The following is a 20,374-nucleotide window of genomic DNA, read 5'->3' on the forward strand; positions in this document are numbered from 1 at the left end:
ACTAGTCCGAGAGTAGAATTTCTGCCTGGGGTCAGGTTTCACTCTATCTCTACCATCCTGTTGCTCAAATCCATCAAAAGGATCATGATTATTTCTACATATAAATAGTCCAGGTTAAGTAAGATTACCATGGGAGCATAATGAGCCACATATTCTGGTGCTGTGATTTACAGACATCCATCCTGACCTGAACTAACTGGGTACTAATTCTGCAATGGCAGACAACATGCAATTTTTTAAAAAACAAAAGAAATGCCACAGGAGGGAGTGGTGGGGATGGTGGAGGAACTCAAGGGTTTGAAGTCGGCTAGGATATTACCCTATATCACACTCAGGATAACTTCCCTGTACTTCCTTTTTCTCTCCTCTTCTTTTTTCCTTCTGTTCTAGTTCTGATTTTCTTTCTTACAGGAACAGATGAGTAGTTTGACAATGCTACTAGCTAATGAAAAGAAGAGAGCATTACCTTATTTATAGACTTTGGGCATTACTACCTAGCGGCTTAAATGTGAAAGCTGAGGTATGTCTTCATGATTGCTACTTAATTTTCTCAGGAATAACTAAGTGGGAGCTACAACATCTTCATTTAGCAGCTATGGTTTTCATTAAATTTAATTAAGTCTCCCAGAAGCTTTAAATTTAGGGTAACTTCAAAATTCTGGTGGCTTCTGCTAAGTATAATTATATTCCCTTTACAGCTGCCATGGTTTGGGAAAGCTGGCCTGTCAGACTTAAAAATCTTTAACAAGTTCACCAGTACTTTGGTTTCAGAGAGTCCATTTCCAAGCTCAGCCCTCCCTTCCCTCTCTCCTTTCCTCCCTCCCTCACTCCCTCTTTCTTTCTTCCCCTTTTGCAGAAGGCTGTGGCTAATGTGAACTTAACAAAAGCTGCCCAGTTATGCTTACAACCTCACTAATGAGTTGAGGTCAACATTTCCGAGGTTACTTTTGCCAGAAGGATTCTAAGACAGTCTTGGTTGACCACTGGGGTAAGTTGGGGTCCCTGAGTTCACTAGATTCTGTGTCCAAAGAACCAAGTGGACACAAGGCCTGGAGAGGATGAGAACAAGGGTCTGAGGCTGCCTTAATGGCAAACACTCACTGCCAGAGTGGAAGGAGACTTAAGCGCCTGGAGCTCCCCCTCACCTTCTGTTTAATCCTTTTTCCTTTGAAATAAGTACATCCTTTTTAAATCTAGATTTAGAAAGGACTGTGCAAATTTTCTGTGAAGGTAGTGCAGTAACATTGCAGAAAGCCTTTTTTTTTTTTTTTTAATAAATTTATTTATTTATTTTTGGCTGTGTTGGGTCTTCGTTTCTGTGCGAGGGTTTTCTCCAGTTGTGGCGAGCGGGGGCCACTCTTCATCGCGGTGCGCGGGCCTCTCACTGTCGCGGCCTCTCCCGTTGCGGAGCACAGGCTCCAGACGCGCAGGCTCAGTAGTTGTGGCTCACGGGCCCAGTTGATCCGCGGCATGTGGGATCTTCCCAGACCAGGGCTCGAACCCGTGTCCCCTGCATTGGCAGGCAGATTCTTAACCACTGCGCCACCAGGGAAGCCCCTGCAGAAAGCCTTTGATGTAACCATCAGTGTTTTCCAAATGACAAACTGTGTCATGAGAAGGAATTTGCTCCAGGTCGGTTTTCTGAACCCTCACCTGTGCAGTCCTGCAAACTGAGGTGGGCATAGGGAGGAGGAGGAGAAGGAAGAGGGGTTATTAAACAGCTACAGTGTGCAAAACTGGTCCTCCAGGCTCCAAGATTTTCATATGAAAAGAGTTCTTCCTCAGAGGTCCCAGAACAATTGCATTTTTGTACTTGTGCTGTAGTTTCATATCAGCATTTTTCTCGCCTAGCTAAGAGTATAATGTATCATTGCAAAGGTAATGAGAGAAGGTTGTCAGGAGTTTGATGAAGTTCAAAAATTTTTTTGTACTCTTGATATCAACTACACTTCCCTGGGTCTGAACGTAGATTATCCAGGTCAATTCTATTTCTTTCGAAGTAAACAATTTTCAAGTTGCAAGCAGATTCCTGTACTACTTGTGTACATTCTATTTGATTCCAGCTGTAATCCTGGGCACATTTAATGATGTGCATAATTGTTATGATGATCTTTTGTCACTGGGGATAAATATCAAGCAGTTGAATAAATTGCGTTAATTAGTATTGTTTTAATACAGCTAAACAAACCAAATGTTTTTAAGTTTTGTTTCCCTTTGATAGTTGTTCAGTATCTATAATAATATTACTATAATCATTTTTTTCTATATTATTAGTTTTCCTGCTATCCATACAAAATAAAAATATTTCTCTCCAGTTCAGGATTGAATATGGACTGGATGTTAGATGATATCAAGGAATTTTATTAAGGGTAGCAGTGGTGTTGTGCTTATGTAAGAAAATGTTCTTACGTTATAGAAATGCACACTGAATCATGTATGACTGAAGTGATATGCTAGTTGATTATACTATTCTTTTGTGCATATTTGAACATTTTCATGATAAAAAGCTCATGGATTGGAAGAATTAATATCGTTAAAATGACCATACCATCCAAGGTAATCTACAGATTTGATGAAATCCCTATTAAAACACCACTGGCATTTTTCACATGACTGGAATAAATAATTCTAAATTTTGCATAGAAACACAAAAGACCCTGAATAGCCAAAACAATCTTAAGAAAAAAAGAACAAAACAGGAGGTATCATGCTCCCTGAGTTCAAGCTAAACTACAAAGCTTTAGTCATCAAAACAGTATCACGCTGGCACAAACACAGGCACATAGATGAATGGAACAGAATAGAGAGCCCAGAAATGAACTCACACTTATATGGGCAATTAATCTATGACAAAGGAAGCAAGAAGATAGAATGGGGAAAAAGACAGCCTCTTCAATAAATGGTGTTGGGAAAACTGGGCTACTTTCTCACACCTTATTCAAAAATAAACTCAAAATGGATTAAAAACTTAAATGTAAGACCTAAAACCATAAAACTCCTAGAAGAAAACATAGGTAGTATGTTCTTTGACATTGGTCTTAGCAATATTTCTTTGGATATGTCTCCTCAGGCCAGGGAAACAAAAGCAGAAATAAACAAATGGGACTACATCAAACTAAAAAGCTTTTGTACAGTGAAGGAAACTATCAACAAAATGAAAAGACTGCCTATTGAATGGGAGAAGATATTTGCAAATGATATATCCAATAAGGGGTTAATATCCAAAATATACAAAGAATTCATACAATTCAATATCAAAAAAACAAACCACCCAATTAAAAAAGGGGCAGAGGACCTGAATAGAAATTTTTCCAAAGAAGACAAATAGATGGCCAACAGACACATGAAAAGATGCTCAACATCACTAATCACCAAGGAAATGTAAATCAAAGCCACAATGAGATACCACCACCTCACACCTGCCAGAATGGCTATCAAAAAAACAACAAATAAAAACTGTTGGTGAGGATGTGGAGAAAAGTGAATCCTTGTGCACTGTTGGTGGGGATGGAAATTGGTGCAGCCACTATGGAAAAGAGTATGGAGTTTCCTCAGAAAAATAAAAATAAAAATACTGTATGATCCAGCAATTCCACTTCTGGGTAGTTATTCAAAGAAAATGAAAAATTAGTTCAAAAAATCTATGTACTTCACTGTTCATTGTAGCATTATATACAATAGCCAAGTTATGGAAGCAACCTAAGTGCCCATGAATAGATGAATGGATAAAGAATATGTGGTATATATATATATATATATATATATATATACACACAATAGAATATTACTCCACCATAAAAAAGAATGAAATCTTGCTATTTGTGACAACATGGATGGACCTAGAGGGTATTATGCTAAGTGAAAAAAGTCAGACAGAGAAAGACAAATACTGTATGATTTCCCTTTATGTGAAACCTAAAAAACAAAACAAATGAACAAACATAGCAAACCAGGAACAGAATCATAGATACAGAGAACAAATGGGTGGTTGCCAGAGGGGAGGGAAGAAGGAGGATGAGAGGAATAGGTGAAGGAGGTTAAGAAGTATGAACTTCCAGTTACAAAATAAATGAGTCACAAGTATGAAATGTTCAATGTGGGGAATATAGTCAATAATAATGTAATATCTTTGTATGGTGACAGATGGCAACTAGACTTATTGTGGTGATCATTTTGAATGTATAGAAATATTGAATCACTATGTTGTGTAATGGGAACTAACATAGTGCTGTAGGTCAATAATACTTCAAAACCAAACAAACTCATAGAACAAGAGATCAGATTTGTGGTTACCAGAGGCAGGGGTGGGGAGAGGGGGCATCTGAAGGTGGTAACAAGGTACAAACTTCCAGTTATAAAATAAATAAGTACTAGGGATGTAATGTTCAACATGATACATATGATTAACACTGCTGTATGTTATATGTGAAAGTTGTTAAAGTAAACCCTAAGAGTTCTCATCACAAGGAAAAAATTTTTTCTTTTATTTTGTATCTATATGAGGTGATGGTTGTCACTAAACTTATTGTGGTAATAATTTCATGATGTAGAAGAGGCAGATCTTTACGCTGTACACCTTATACTTAGATAGTGCTGTATGTCAATTATATCTCAATAACATTGGAAGGAAAAAAAAATTAGCCCCTTCATACACGTGCACGCCATAATGCAAAGCTACCGCATTTGATCCGCACACACAGAGTGATCCCGACCCCCTCTGCCCAGTTTGAAAAGATGAGCAAGGAAGTCTAGAAAATGCTCGGGTTACTCCGCAGTCCTTGTGACAACCAGAAACACCCCCATGTGTCCAAATGAGCCTAGGAGGCTGGCGTCTGAGTACTTGGTGCAGGGCTGGGTGGGGTCAAAGGATGGGAAAGGAAAGGAAACCCTCTGCATTCAGTCTGAGACTGCACGAGATATTCGTGCTGGGGTAAGAAGGGCTCCAGTCCCTGAGGCTGTGTTTCTGGGGCACTTCTGTCCTGTGGCTCTTGCCTCCTACCCATCACATTCCTCTCCATTTCCAGAAAGTGGTTCTTAGATGCTCCCTACAAACTCCATCTACTTGCTGATGGCTAAAATCCCTGTAAGGGGAGAAAGCATTTCAATCTCTAATCCATGATAAGATATATAAAAGGAAACACCTGGTTGAGATGAAGCATTGGCATTCATTTACCCTGAGGTCTCATCAGTCAACAAGTGTTAAGTGTTGAAATGAGAGCTTTTCCTAACGAGAGGGGAAGGAGGTGGTGAGGATGGTGCCTGGAAAGCGGAACAGGCCGCTCCTGACTCATTCTCGTCTGTGTGTGGACTGACAAAGGCCTTCCTTGCTTCTGTGGCCTCTGGCGCCTGAGGTAGGGAGGACCCTGAGGGAAACCCCTGAGGTGTGCTTTTGAAGCAAGAAGCCTTCCTGTTATATTTGGCCAATGGAAATCAATTTCATTGCTCTACAGTATGAGGTTTTCCTTTTTCCAAATGTGACAGGGGAAGAGGCCTTAGAGGTTCAGAGATGGCAAGTGTAAATTAGGGAGCTAAAACCAGACAATGGCAAGCATGGCTGACACATGTTCTCCATCTACTTAGGTGCTAGGATGGCCACATCATTTTGGATATTGTAACAACTGAGTTTTCCTCTCTGACTCTGTTACATGGAGACTGGGCTGCACAAGTGAAACAGGTGATCTCTGATACCTAATACAGTGTGTTTTTACCTTGTATTAACAAGGTGCTTTTAAATCCTTGCTCTTTACCATAAATTAATTGTAGTTGTTAATATGCTTTGGCATTGTCTTAAATCATTGTGTTAGCTGTGAGAAGATCATTCAGAAAGGGTTTTTTTTGTTTTTTTTGTTTTGATAAAGATTACCCATGATTGCTCCCTGAACTATCTCACATACAGTATTAGACATAAGGTAATCAGTACATGATTTTGCTCCATGACCAAAAAAACAGTGCTTTGTGCAAACCTGCTTTGTGCCAGGGACTCTAATAGAGCCTAAGCTATGTTTTAAGTGTATTGTAAATGGCTTGGAGTGCAGAGGAATAAATTAAGATGACTCTAAGGGGATGTGAGTCCAGCCACATTCCCACCTTTCCTGCCCTTATGCTGTCTCTATTGCAGTCGTTAGTCTACTGAGGACGTGTTTTTACCTCTCAGAATTGTTCACAAGCTATTAAAGTGTTTGCAATAAGAGAGGCTAATACCAGATTGCCCCCTCCCTCTGAGTATGGAGAGGTTTTAAAATGAAGAGGGACTTACTGACTTGCTAGTAAATGTTGAACTCTTAAAAGTGCTTTAGAGAAATCATGACCTGGTGAGCAGTTTGCATCTGCCTTCAGAAAAGGAGCTAAGTTTTTCCTTCATTGGGCTTTTATCCGAATCACAAGATCAGTAACAGTAATGTGATACTGAGACAAGGGCAACAGTGGTCTAGTAATGAAGCAGAGGGAATGTGGAAAATTCTGAAAATCTTGGCAAGGGAAAAGGATCCAGGATCCAGAATCCAGAAGGCCACAGAATCAGTAGCAGTGACTTTAGCAAGTGATTATGGAATCCAGGATCTCTAGAGTAGGTGAGGGCTGCAAACGAATTCTTGAGGGTTTTAGCTGTTTTTCTAATCTTTTTAACCTTAAAGTTGGTGTGTGTTGAGAAAAGTCAGTATCTTTCCGGATTGGAGGTTAATGCACAGGGATTTATGCAGCGGTTTTCAGATCATGGTCATGGCATCAGCAGCATCAGCATCATCCAGGAAATTGCTAGAAATGCAAATTCTTGGGCCCAGATCAGACCTACTGAATCAGCAGTTTGCTTTAACAAGTTTCCAGGTGATTCTGATGCCTGCTTAAGTAGGAGAGCCACCTGTCTACATCCTTTCAGTGGATCCCACCCATAGGTATGTGGGATTTCCAGAACTCTTTGTGAATTGGTGAGATTAGAGCTTGGTTTGTAAGCTCTCGTGTAGTGAATGAGTAAATAGGAGGTTGAGTTTTGGCAGCTAAAGTTGGCCACAGATTTAAAACAAAATTTCTTTTTCTAAAAATCTTGGAGATATTTTGCCTCTTCAGTATAAAATATTCCTGAAACTAAGAAGGAAAGTACTGACTTAAAATGGAAAAGGAAAAAAGGGTGATTCTGGGAAACACCAGGACACACACCTGACTGGTTATTAGTTGACAATATGAAAATCACTGTGCCCCAAAGAAAACTTATTTGATGATATTAAATGAAATTTTATCCAAATGAAAGCATATGAAAAGGAAATATGGATGGATAATTACCATGAAGTTGTTGAATTTCAGTAAAGGCAATTTTTCATTTGTAGAAATTACATTTTTAACTCTGTACCAGCTCAGAGAAACCATCAGCAGGAAGAGTCATGGGAGTTTTAGTCATTTTTAGCCTTGGATCAGTTATAAAACATGTTTGTGATGTGAATCAAATGGTATAAAGATTAAATATGAAGGCCCTCTTGCAAATCATTATATGTGTAACGTGTTCTTCACGTTAAGGTCAATTCATTCGGTAATATAAGGAATTCCAATTGGAATATGGAATTTTATGAATATTTTCTTTCATCAATGTAACTAGAATTTAGGTGGCTACCATGTGGACAGAATAGTAATAGTGTTCTCACCCTTCCTCCAAACAATGTTAGGAAGAGTCAGCCACATTCAGGAGGTGGTGGTGGTGGGATGAACTGGGAGATTGGGATTGATATATATACACTAATATGTATAAAATAGATAACTAATAAGAAAAAGCTGTATAAAAAAATAAATAAAATAAAATTCAAAAATTCAAAAAAAAAAGAAAGAAAGAAAGAAAAAAAAAGTCATCCACATTCATATGAAGGGTGAATAAGATTTTTTGACCGCAGAGTTACACCGCTATGGAAAAGATACAAAATTTAAAGTAACTGAACTTTACCTCAAGCCAAACCAAGGCTTTTGAAAATGAGAACCCTTATATGCATAAAGGAGAAACCATATACAAAACTAAAAATATCACCTTAGGAATGCCTTACCTTTGAGATACGGGGCTCTTAATTTTCTAAAGTTACCCCTTCCCTTGTGTGGATATTATATGCTGAGCTAACGGTTCCTTATTGAGCATCCTTTTTGGCTGAATAGCTTCCCTATCAAACTATCCCAGAATGGTCAAGACTGAAATTGATTTTAGAAGATTGGGTGTATCAGACACTGACTAAAAAAGGATTCCCCAGTTCCTCATATGTCCACTCTGTGACTTATTCTTCCCATTATATGTTTTAGAAATCAATTGTGAATCAGGTTTCCGTGATGACTCACAATAGTCTTTTGAATCTTCTTAATAAAATACGTGCTTTCTGCCACTAGATGTCTAGAAAAAAATGGAGTAATATATCTTCCTCGGAGCTCTAGTGAGGATTCTTTTATGTTAATATTCTTTTAAACAAATGAAGCTTCAGGATAAAAGTTCATTCAGCAATGTCTATGGGAAATAAATGATAAGCCACAGGACATATTCAGAAATGCAATCAGAAAAGAAGGCTAGCTTTTAACTTAGGGCTGGTTTTTAACTTTGTGGGACATAAAGTCATCCTAGAAGGCCGGCGATAGATAACTACATACATACATAATATTTATATATCTAACATACATATCTAACTAGGCAAAAGTACTTCTTCCCATGGCAGGCCAAAGTCAGTATGGGAAGAAAACCTTCATTGTATTTAAACAGTGAGAATATGTGAGATTAAGACTTTGGAAGGCAGAATGTGGGAATAAACGTTAAAATGAGAGGAAGAGGATCTATTATTTCAACTATACGCCGAGTGTTTGTATACATTATATCATATAGTCCTCAAAAGAAGCTTCAAGGATAATATCTCCATTTTACAGATGAAGTACTGACAGATCAGGAATATCCTCAAGATCATGGACTAAAAATAGGGGTTTATTGCAGAAATCTTATCAAAGACCCAAATCTTCGGTGCTGGAATGGTAAAGTCCAGGCAATGCCAGAGCCCTGATGGGGTAAACAGTTGATAAAAACATACGTAAGCTGACTGGCACTATTCCTCATTTACTGCCTCCTCTCAATGCTGCTATTCCCTGAGTTTACTCATAAAATCTTGGCCAAAGAAATTGTTCAAAGGAGGTGGATAAAAGTCCAGTATCCAGAATATATAAGTAACTCTTACAAATCAACAATAAAGAGACAAATAATGCAAATAAAAACGGGCAAAGAATTTGAATAGACCGTTATCCAAAGAATATATACAAATGCCAATAAGCATGTGAAAATATGCTAAACATCATTTGTCATTAGGGAAATTCAAATCAAAACCATAATGAGATACCCCTTCATAGCAACTAGGATGTGGAGAAATTGAAACCGTTATTCATTTTGCTGATGGGGATGTAAAATGGTGTTGCCACTGTGGAGAAGTTAGGCAGTTCCTCAAATAGTTAAACATGGATTTATCACATGACCCAACCATTTGACTCCTAGTTATATACTCGGAAGAACTGAGAACATATGTCCACACAAAAACTTGTACATGAATGTTCGTAGCAGTATAATTCATAATAGCCCAAAAGTAGAAACTCAAATGTCCATCAACTAATGAATGGATGAACAAAATATGCTATATGCCTGCAATGGAATAATATTCCACCATAAAAAGGAAGAGGCACTGATATCTGCTACAACGTGGGTAAACCTTTAAAACGTTATGCTGAGTGAAAGAAGCCAGCCATAAAAGGCTACATATTGCATGATTCCATTTATGTGATTGATCCAGGATAGGAAATTTATGGAGACATAAAACAGATCAGTGAGCAAAAGAAGGAAATGGAAAATGATGACTAATGTGTATGGGTGCTCTCTTGGGGTAACAAAAATGTTCTGAAATTAAATAGTGATAATAGTTGCACATTCTTGTGAATATACTAAAAGACCAGTGAATTGTGCACTTTAAAAAGGATGAGTTTGATGGTATATGAATTATATACTAATAAAAAAACCCCTTTATAGCTCAGTAAAGCACTAGAAAAATTAACAAAATCAAAGGCTGTTTCTTTGACTAGATAAATGAGATTGACAAACTCTAACAAAAATGTCGAGGAAAAAGAAGGTCGATAAAATTAAATATTATACAGAAAGAGAATGGTCAAATAAATACAGATACAACAGGAATATTAAAAAAAATAATAAAAGATTAGAGAAACATCTCACAGTAGTATGAGCTTGATATATCAGGAATGATGACGTTTCCTGCCCGTGTTCTCAAATGGCTGTGGGCTTAAGGTTTTATCTTTTCTGGGAGGGCCATGTTGGGGGTGTGAGGGTAGGGTTGGGGGGCAACAGCAATCTTTGAAGGGGCCTCAAAGGGCGAAGGAGTCCCTTTAGCCCAAATCTGCAGCAATGGGCAACCAACGAACTGGGAAATTCCTAGCATTTCTGCCAGTGACCTGGAAGTTTTGGCTAGCCTGGGTCCTAGCATTGTTACCGTCTATAATGAAGCCCGAGTGGACAGTTACCACTAGATGGCATCACAGTGCAGCTAGCCAGGATGAATTTGAACTGTGCAACTCTGCAACTCTCGGTCCGTGGTTATAGAAGCTCGTCCTGGACATTTCATTTAGTCTCACAATTAAACATCTCTTCATTTACATGGCTGATTTCTAATGTTTGCATTCTACTTATCCAATTTTGGCTTTTTCTCTACTGTGAATGACTGTATGTGAGTGAACTCAAAATGTAGATGAAGTGGATACATTCCTTGAAAAATATAAAATGTCACAACTAGCACAAATATAGAAAACTTAAATAGAATCATACATATGAAATCAATTGAAATGGCATTTAACAACTTCCCCTCCCTGGAACCCCAAGCTTAGATTGTTTTACAGGTAAATTCTAAGAAACTTTCAAGAAACAGTTGTTTTCTAACCTACACTGGATATTCCAGACAATGGAAGAGAATAGAAACTGCCTAACTCATCTTATGGACCCAGAGTAAGAACTGAGCTTCACTAAGTGTGTCTATGAGCGCACCCTCTGCCAGGAGGGGCGGCTGCCTCAGCACCGGGCAGACATTGGAGCCTGGCCTTTGCCCACTGAGTCCAAAGATGTGCCACCAAGGTGCCAGGTTCTTCCCGCTCCCTTCTTCCTCAACCTCCCCAGCAGATGAGAGCTCTGTGTACTCAGGATTAGAGACCTCGGCTGGTATGTGGAGACTCAAAGTCACACCAGGACCTCCTGATTAGAGGAAACTGAGGCAGAGAGAAGGGACTGCACCACTCCCTCCTAGGGCAGCTGGGTGAGAAAGCCCTTCCTTGGTCTGAGTTGAAATCTGCTTCCCTGGAGCGCTCCCTGAGAACAAGACCTGCTTGAACTGCCCAACTGGGAAGGTAAACAACTGGCTGGGAAGAAACAGGGTCTTCTGATCTATCTGTGGTGCTAAGGTTAAAGACTGAGGTCTAGGGAGGTACTGGCTACCACACACTTGGGACTTGAAGCAGATGAAGGACAGACCAAGATAGTGAAGGGTCTTGATTAGAGGAGCCAATGGCAGCTGGGTTAGCTGTTTAGCATACAGCTGCTGTGGCTGGATAGCACAGGATATGAATGGTGTTGGGAAAATCCCATATTAGCCAGAGGCTTCTCTGTTATACTGATATCATTTGTCTATCAGTCCATATGTAGGAATTTCTGCAAGACAGACTGTATCTAGGAGTTAATTTATCCAAGACTAGGCACATGCTCTATGGGGAAAAAATTAAAATGTAAAGAAAAGGCATAAAGGATGATCTGAATAAATGGAGAAACATTTCATGCTCTTGGATGAAATGACTAATATAATGAAGATGGCAATTTTCCCTAAATTATCTATAATTTCAATTCAATCCTGATAAAAATTCTATTTGGATTTTTTGATGAATTTGATAGCCTTTACTTGAACATTTATACAGAATAATGAAAGTCCACAAATAGTACACCAATATCTTTTTAAAAATTGTAAACACATGAGATCTATGCTCCTAACAAATGTACAGTACAGTATTGCTTACTCTAAGCAGAATGTTGTACAGCCGATCTCCCGAACTTTTTCATAGTGAGCCAATCTTGCAAAAGAAAAGTAAATGGAATAACATTCCCTGGCAGATATTAAGACATGCTACAAAGCCATAGTAATGAAAACAGTGTGATATTGGTACAAGGACAGACAAATCGATCAATGGAACAGAATAGAGAGCTCAATGTGATTTGTATATTGATTGGAAATTAATATATCGTAAAGGTGGCACCACAAGTCAATGGGGAAAGGAAGGATTGTGTAGTACACTACTGGACGAACAGGCACATTATACAGAGAAGAATAAGATTGACCTTGTTATAACACTATATACAAAGGCAGATTCCAGATGAATGAAAGACCTAAATGTGAAAGTTTAAACTATACAGTTATTAGAAGAAAATGTACAATTTCTCTGTGATCTTAAGGTGGGGAAGGATTTATTAACTAAATCCTCAAATGTGAAATCTTAAAAAAAAAAAGTTGATTTCGATTACACCTGGGCAATGTTATTGTTGATACAAAGATTAGAATGTTAACAGACATTATAAATAAAGTGCTAATGCCAACAAGGGACTGATATCTGAAAACTATTGCAAATTAACAAGAAAGAGGTACAAACTCTAGTGGAAAATGGTGAAGTATGGGAAAAGAAAATTTACAGAATACATACAAAATTTTACAAGAACATATGCAAATAAAAGAATATACATTGTTTATGAAGAGGCAGAGAAATGCTGGTGGGCCATGGGGATTTACAAATATACATGTGAAGAGACAAAGGAGTTAATGAATAAATAAGAGAAGAGTCTGTGTGGACCAATAAACTGAGTCCCACCAACTGAGGCATGTAATCTCAGTCTTTGAAGGAGACCCAAAAAGAAAAGGAAAGCAAAAAAATTTGAAGATATCTGTCTTTTTTAAAGCTCCAAACCCACCCTTTCTTTCTAGTTTTATCCCTTGAGGCTCTGTAAATATCTTCTCATTAATTAGGTAACTTCAGAGGCTGTCTTTTTTTTTTTTTTTTAACATCTTTATTGGAGTTTAATTGCTTTACAATGTTGTGTTAGTTTCTGCTGTATAACAAAGTGAATCAGTTATATGTGTCAGAGGCTGTCTTGATGATTATCTGAAGTGATGTATGTAGGGCAGCTGGCACAGAGTATATACTCAAATGCTAGTTTCCTCTTCCTCACTTTAATGCTTTCTTTTTCATCGGCCTTCCCCCTACCAGTTCTTTATTTGAACCTTCAAAAGTCTTTCACTGTTGGGCTCATTTCTCTCTGTTTTTCTCTATCGCTTTTGAAGCGTGGTCACGTATTCTCTCCTATGGGTGTGTCTCCTGATTAACCCTCTTCTGGAGATCTCATGTCTATGGATGCAGCCTGGGAGAGCACGAGGGGTTTCTGAAGCCACGTCACCCTGATGACTCAGGTGGAGTTCTTGCCCCCCCAGCCCTCCATCCCTACCCCAGAAATCTATCACGTAACTCCTGCTGCTAACGCCCTTTCTCTCCCATCCTGTCCTTGTGCTATACTTTCTTAGCCCCAAGGAAAAGAGGTTGTGGATACCTGTTGGATTTCATTTTGTTCAGTTTGCCCTCAGCCTGTCAATTGTGCTATCAAAGAAGCTCTCCAGGTTTGTATCATTCCAGAATTTGATATACGTATTGGGTAGATTTCCATGGTGCTTCTGGGCAGAACAAGGATAAATTGAGGGATGGTACAAAACGCAGGTTTAACTTCAACGTAGGGAAAACTTTGAAAAATCAGAATGGTCTCAACATGGAATGGGTTTCCATGGAGGGTAGTGAATTCCTTGTCAGTGGAGATGTTCCGAGTGTGGCTGCTTGATCAAGGCGGGGATGGTGGAGTCCCGTGGATCTCGACCCTCCTGTCACATTAGAATCATCTGGGGAGTTGTTTAAAGCTCCCTGTGCTTGTCCCTTTCCCTCATTTAGTCTTCTTTAATTGGTTCCACATGGGAGCAGACATCAGATTTAAAGCTTAAAACTCCCCAGGTGATTCCAATGTGCCCCCAGAACTGAGAGAGTCTACTGTAGAAAAAAAATTAAAGTTAAGAAAGTTGGGTCTGACAACCTAAAACTCTTCCTTTCATCTTGGAAATGATATTATTTTAACTTCCTATTTGGTATTGAGTCGGTGCTTAGGTGCTTTTTGATGCTGACCTCCTTTTCCTCCCCATGTTTTCTTTCAACTAAGCTCTCCCCTGTATCCACCCAGAACATCTTTGTGGAAGGCAGGTGGCTGCCTCTCCTGTGGCCGCTCTTCCTCTTGGGTGCTGGTGTGTTTTGCTCCCTTTGAGATCAATTGCCTTAAAGTGCTCTGTTGCCCTCACACACTGGAAATCACAGCACTTTCTCCAGAGGGACAGTTTTCTGTAGAACTGGCTATTTTAAATAGTAGCACAAGATTGAAGAAAACACATTTAACTGTGGAAAGGCCATTGACAGTAGCTGTAAGTGTAAATTTTCTTTTTTTGGGCCCATATGTTGAACTGGTTTAGAAAGCCCCAGATTCTTGTTAACTTAGTTGGAAAACACATTAAGGAATGATTACAGGGGCCTGCATTTAGGGGCGCTTGTTAATTATCTGCTTCCTGCAGAGAAAAGATGAGGTTGGGTGGAGGAAGGGCATAAGGGCAGAGAGAGAGAGAGAGAGAGAGAGAGAGAGAGAGGCATCAACTGCAGGACCCCAGCCTGTAATAGAGGTAATGACCTGAAGTCCCCTCATCACAGAGTCTACATCCTGTTTTTCTGTCAAGTGAACTTATCTTGAAATCTGAGATGCCCCTTCCCCTCTGTCCTTTTCAGACTCGCTGTCTGCTCTTTCCTTCTTTTTAGCTGCCCTGAGAGCACTGTGACACAGTGCCATTCTATAGAGTTAATTCTTATGTCTCTTGCCTCCTTTCAAGAAAAAGATCAGGGCTTGACATTATGACAGGTCTCCTCAAAGGCCTGTGAGAGGGTAAAGTTCTTTAAAATATAATCATTTGCTTCTAGGCGAATAGCAGCAATTCTTGTTCCCAAACTTTAACCTTCCAACCATTAAATGTTAAATGTAAATAAGATAAACCTTTATATTGCCTTAAATACCTTCCTTTAAAAAATTTCCTTCTCAGATAAATTTTCCCACCTAGTTTCATGGATTTCTTTCCTTAACCTGACAGTTGGCCATATTTACTCCTTCCGAAATTCTTTTTTTTTTGAATTGAAGTATAGTTGATTTACAATGTTGTGTTAGTTTCAGGTGTACAGCACAGTGATTCAGCTCTCTCTCTATTTTTTCAGATTCTTTTCCCTTACAGGTTATTACAAAATATTGAGTGTAGCTCCCTGTGCTGTACAGTAGGTACTTGTTGGTTATCTATTTTTTTAAATTTTTGTTTATTTTTAAAAATAAATTGATTTATTTATTTTTGGCTGCATTGGGTCTTCGTTGCTGCGCCCAGGCTTTCTCTAGTTGCGGCGAGCGGGGGCTACTCTTCGTTGCGGTGCATGGGCTTCTCGTTGCAGTGGCTTCTCTTGCTGCAGAGCATGGGCTCTAGGCACGCAGGCTTCAGTAGTTGAGGCACGCGGGGTCAGTAGTTGTGGCTTGCAGGCTCTAGAGCGCAGGCTCAGTAGTTGTGGCGCACGGGTTTTGTTGCTCCGCAGCATGTGGGCTCTTCCTGTACCAGGGCTCGAACCTGTGTCCCCTGCATTGGCAGGCGGATTCCTAACCACTGTGCCACCAGGGAAGCCCCTATCTATTTTATATATAGTAGTGTGTACGTGTTAATCCCAGACTCCTAATTTATCCCCCCCATCCCCTTTGGTAACCATAAGTTTGCTTTCTATGTCTGTGGGTCTATTTCTATTTTATAAATAAGTTGATTTGTATCTTTTTTTTTTAGATGGCACATGTAAGTGATATCATATGATATTTGTCTTTCCCTCTCTGGCTTGCTGCACTTAGTATGATAATCTCTAGGTCCATCCATGTGGCTGCAAATGGCATTATTTCATTCTTCTTTATGGCTGAGTAATATTCCATTGTTCATTGTATATATGTACCACATTTCTTTATCCATTCATCTGTCTATGGACATTTAGGTTGCTTCACTCTTTCCTAAATTCTTAAAATGGGGTGCATGGGAGTATAGTTTTTAAGCCACAAAGAAAATTTTGTTTGTCTGTTACCTCACTGATAAGCGCTTCTGTTTTTGCTGGGTCGGCTTTATTGAGCTAAGGCTGAAATGTGATGCTCTCCACTCAACCATCGCATTGCCCTCCTGGAACCGAAGTTACTACGTCACCCTTGGCTGGAACTCTGGATTCAGAGGAGGAGAATCTGAAGGATGGTAACAGGGGCTTTGTAGTTATGGAATTATACCCTTTCCTTGAGCGAATAGAGAAAAACACAAGCTCGTGTTTATGTTGGTCATTTTTAGCTCATATCCTTTTTGGGGGGACTTAAAATGCTGCTCATGAAACACAGAAGTGCTAGGCTTCAACTGTGTGCCTTCAGCACAGTTGGCTGACATGCAGTGCCCAGCAGGCTTCTAGAGCAGCGGTCCCAACCATTTTGGCACCAAGGACCGGTTTCGTGGAAGACAATTTTTCTACGGACCGGTGGCAGGGGGTTGGGGGGGATGGTTCAGGCAGTAATGTGAGCGATGGGGAGCAGCAGATGAAGCTTTGCTCGCTCGCTGCTCACCTCCTGCTGTGTGGCCTGGTTCCTAACAGGCCGTGGACCAGTTGGGGACCCCTATTCTAGAGAACAAACCAGGATGATGGGGTTGAGGAGTTTCACTTTTGGCTTAGCTTTGTTTGACATCCAAAGATTTCATTTTAGAAGTTTGGTGCCCCAAAGGTCTAGAGATGGATAAGTGTTTATGGCTCCAGGAAGTTCTCAGCGGTTCTGAGCTCCCTTATGAATCATTTGTGTGACTGTAAGAACTAGGCTTAAAGAACTTCCTAGACAAGAGTCAGTACCCCTTGGCTTGGTAGAGGCTGACGATGTTGTCATGACCATGTGACAGATGCACCACCTCCTTAAAGCTTTTGGGAGCCTTTCCTCAGTGAAGGGTGCTCTTACCCTGGAGAAATAGGGACTATTAAGTTAGGAGGAATTGTGGTGTCTTGGCCGAGCATCCAGTAAGAGGTCCTCAGAGCAGCGCAGCTACCCCACCTCTGGGTCCTAGCTACCTGGAGCTTTTGGTTAACTTTAAAAAAATGACCAAACAAAATCACACACACAAATTAGCTCATGCTGAATGGGTGGCAGCTAGCAGGAATCATGTTAGCAGATATGATGGAAATGAGTTTTATTAATTATATAATTTTGAACTATCTGAATTCAGCTAGTTACACCAGACCCATTTGATGAATCAAGAGATCATGAGTATGAATAATGCCTCGGTATACATTTGCCTTACTTCTGAGTAAAGTTCCATGTTTATATGATAATCATTGATCTTCTCTAGCTACCATTATCAACAGTTCAAGCAGTCTTCCCAATTATGTTTTTATTTTCTTGTGACCTACTTCTGAAAAAATGTAGATGCCTTTGATCTAGACTATGATGGTCTTGGACCTGCTCTGCCTGAGTTCCTTTTTTTTTGTCCTTCTGCTGCTGTGTTCTCTATCACGGAGGGGCTGACCCACGAAGGCTGTGGTTTACCAAAGTCTTGTGTTTGCTAGCTTCTCACTGACTTTAGCCAGTGGAGGCACTGGTGAGAGCCCCAAGGGAGGTTGGGAGAAGCCAGGGTATTTTCCCTCCTCCCTCTGCCTTGGGCTGATGCTCTGGCAGCAGGTGAATTTATCACGTGGCTCCAGCTCCCACTGTACAGGCTCTGCGTGCTTCAGGCTTTGTTGGCTGATGGACTGTCCTGAGTTCCAGCAGTACCACCTCTTCTCTTTGTTCTCCACCCTAAAGGTGGTATCGGCTTCTTGTTGTTGCTAATATCTGGGTTATGACATCATCACCTGTTCGACTCTCAGCTTCTCCATCACCTGTGTTACCCATTCTGTGCCTTCAATGCCCTCTGTTTTAAATACTTGCAGTGGTACATAATCAACCTCCTCATTTTGTAAAGAGGAATTTGAAGTCCAGAGAGATAAAAGTGTGCTTCCTAAGGCTATCTGGAAGTCAAACTTCTAGCATTTCAAGCACTGACAATGCGGTTAAGAATCCAGAAGTAAGAAAACAGTAATTTCTTTGATGTGAGTAGCTATCTGAAAATTCTTACCCTAATGCCCAAACATCAGCCCCCCAAGCAGACACTCATTAAGCCTATTATTTCTGTTTTTTGCAAACAATTATTCAAGTTGTTGTCACTAAAATTCTCCTGGAAACTGGTGCTCATATTTGCCTGGTGACAGCATTGCGCCCAGCCTGTTGTTTCATTGACTAGAGCTCTCATAGCCTGGAATGGTGGTGAATGTATCTCCCCAGGCACCTAATTTACTGTTAACTAGAGACTCACCCAGTGGAATCTGAGTTGATAATTTATAGAAGCACAGAGAACTGAAACCCCCAAACACAGGACTAAATAAATTAGTGGTTTCATTTTCCTGAGACAATGAGAAGCCAGAAATGGGGAGTTGCCGGCAGTAATCCCAGCTTAACGATGTCAAGGCTGAGACCTTCACTGTGGTGGTGGCCATGCAGGTCTACTGCTTAGATCCTCCTTCAAGGAAGAATTTGCCATCTTGAGAGACTCCAAATGCAACGCTTTCAGGATCTGCCTCAGCTTTTGATGCAGGGCCACACTTTTCCCAGGCAGCCCCCAAGTAATGACTGAGCATAGCAGAAGACACTTGGGCATGGCCATTCTCTCTGATATAGGATTCATCAAATGGACAGTCTCTGCTCTGGAGGTTCCTGTTGGCTTTGCTGAAATTTTGTGAGATTTGCATCTTAATTCAAGGCTCCTCTTGTTCAATACTGCCTTCTTCCCCCTTTCCTCTCATAAGCGTGGTCAGATTTTCAAATCAGAAAATCTGAAGGCCTTTATGGCCCAATCCCCTACCCCCCCTCCAATACTACTTTTGATCTTTACCCTCCCAATAATGCCAGAGTTGCACTCCTAACTCTGATTCAGTGTCTGCTTCCTGGAGGTCCTGACAGCACTTCTCTTGGCCCTTCCCTACTATTTTTTTTAAATTAAATATAGCTGATTTATAATATTATATGTTACAGCTGTACAGTATAGTGATTCACAATTTTAAGGGTTATACTCCATTTATAGTTATTATGATATATTGGCTATATTCCCTATGTTGTATCCTTGTAGCTTATTTTATTTTTTCATTAAAAAGAATTTTTTAAAATAAATTTATTTTATTTTAAAATAAATTGGGTCTTTGTTGCATTGGGTCTTTGTTGCTGCACACGGGCTTTCTCTAGTTGTGGTGAGCGGGGGTTACTCCTTGCTGCAGTTCACAGACTTCTCATTGCGGTGGCTTCTCTTGTTGCAGAGCACGGGCTCTAGGCACGCAGGCTTCAGTAGTTGTGGCATGCGGGCTCAGTAGTTGTGGCTCACAGGCTCTAGAGCGCAGACTCAGTAGTTGTGGTGCACGGGCTTAGTTGCTCCGCGGCCTGTGGGATCTTCCCGGACCAGGGCTTGAACCCATGTCGCCTGCATTGGCAGGTGGATTCTTAACCACTGCACCACCAGGGAAGTCCCAAAATTTTAAAAAAATTTTATATTGGCGTATAGTTGATTTACAATGTTGTGTTAGTTTCAGGTGTACAGCAAAGTGATTCAGTTATACGTCTACATGTATCTATTCTTTTTCAGATTCTTTTCCCATTTAGGTTATTGCAGAATATTGAGTAGAGTTCCAGATACAGTAGGTCCTTGTTGATTACTTTATATACAGTAGTGTGTATATGTTAACCTCAACCTCCTAATTTATCCCTCCCCGCTACCTTTCCCCTTTGGTAACCATAAGTTTGTTTTCAAAGTCTATGAGTCTGTTTCTGTTTTGTAAATAAGTTCATTTGTATCATTTTTTTTTTAGATTCCACATATAAGTGATATCATATGATATTTGTCTTCCTCTGTCTGACTTATTTCACTTAGTATGATTATCTCTAGGTCCTTGTAGCTTATTTTATACATAACAGTTTGTACCTCTTTGTCCCCTACCCCTATATTGCCCCTACCCCTTCCCTTTCCCCAGTGGTAACCACTAGTTTGTTCTCTGTATCTGTGAATCTGTTGCTTTTTTGTTATATTCACTAGTTCGTTGTATTTTTTAGGTTCCACATGTAAGTGATATCATACAGTATTGTCTTTCTCTGTCTGAC

The 20,374-nt window shown here is 40.0% G+C and overlaps 1 protein-coding gene across 1 annotated transcript in view; it reads left to right on the forward strand.

Moving 5' to 3' along the window:
* Positions 1–20,374, forward strand: part of HSD17B4 (hydroxysteroid 17-beta dehydrogenase 4) — a 150,961-nt gene that overhangs the window by 103,957 nt on the left and 26,630 nt on the right. The gene's annotated exons all lie outside the window — the stretch shown is intronic.

The sequence above is a fragment of the Eubalaena glacialis genome, chromosome 4 (genome assembly GCF_028564815.1).
Source record: "Eubalaena glacialis isolate mEubGla1 chromosome 4, mEubGla1.1.hap2.+ XY, whole genome shotgun sequence".
NCBI lineage: Eukaryota > Metazoa > Chordata > Mammalia > Artiodactyla > Balaenidae > Eubalaena > Eubalaena glacialis.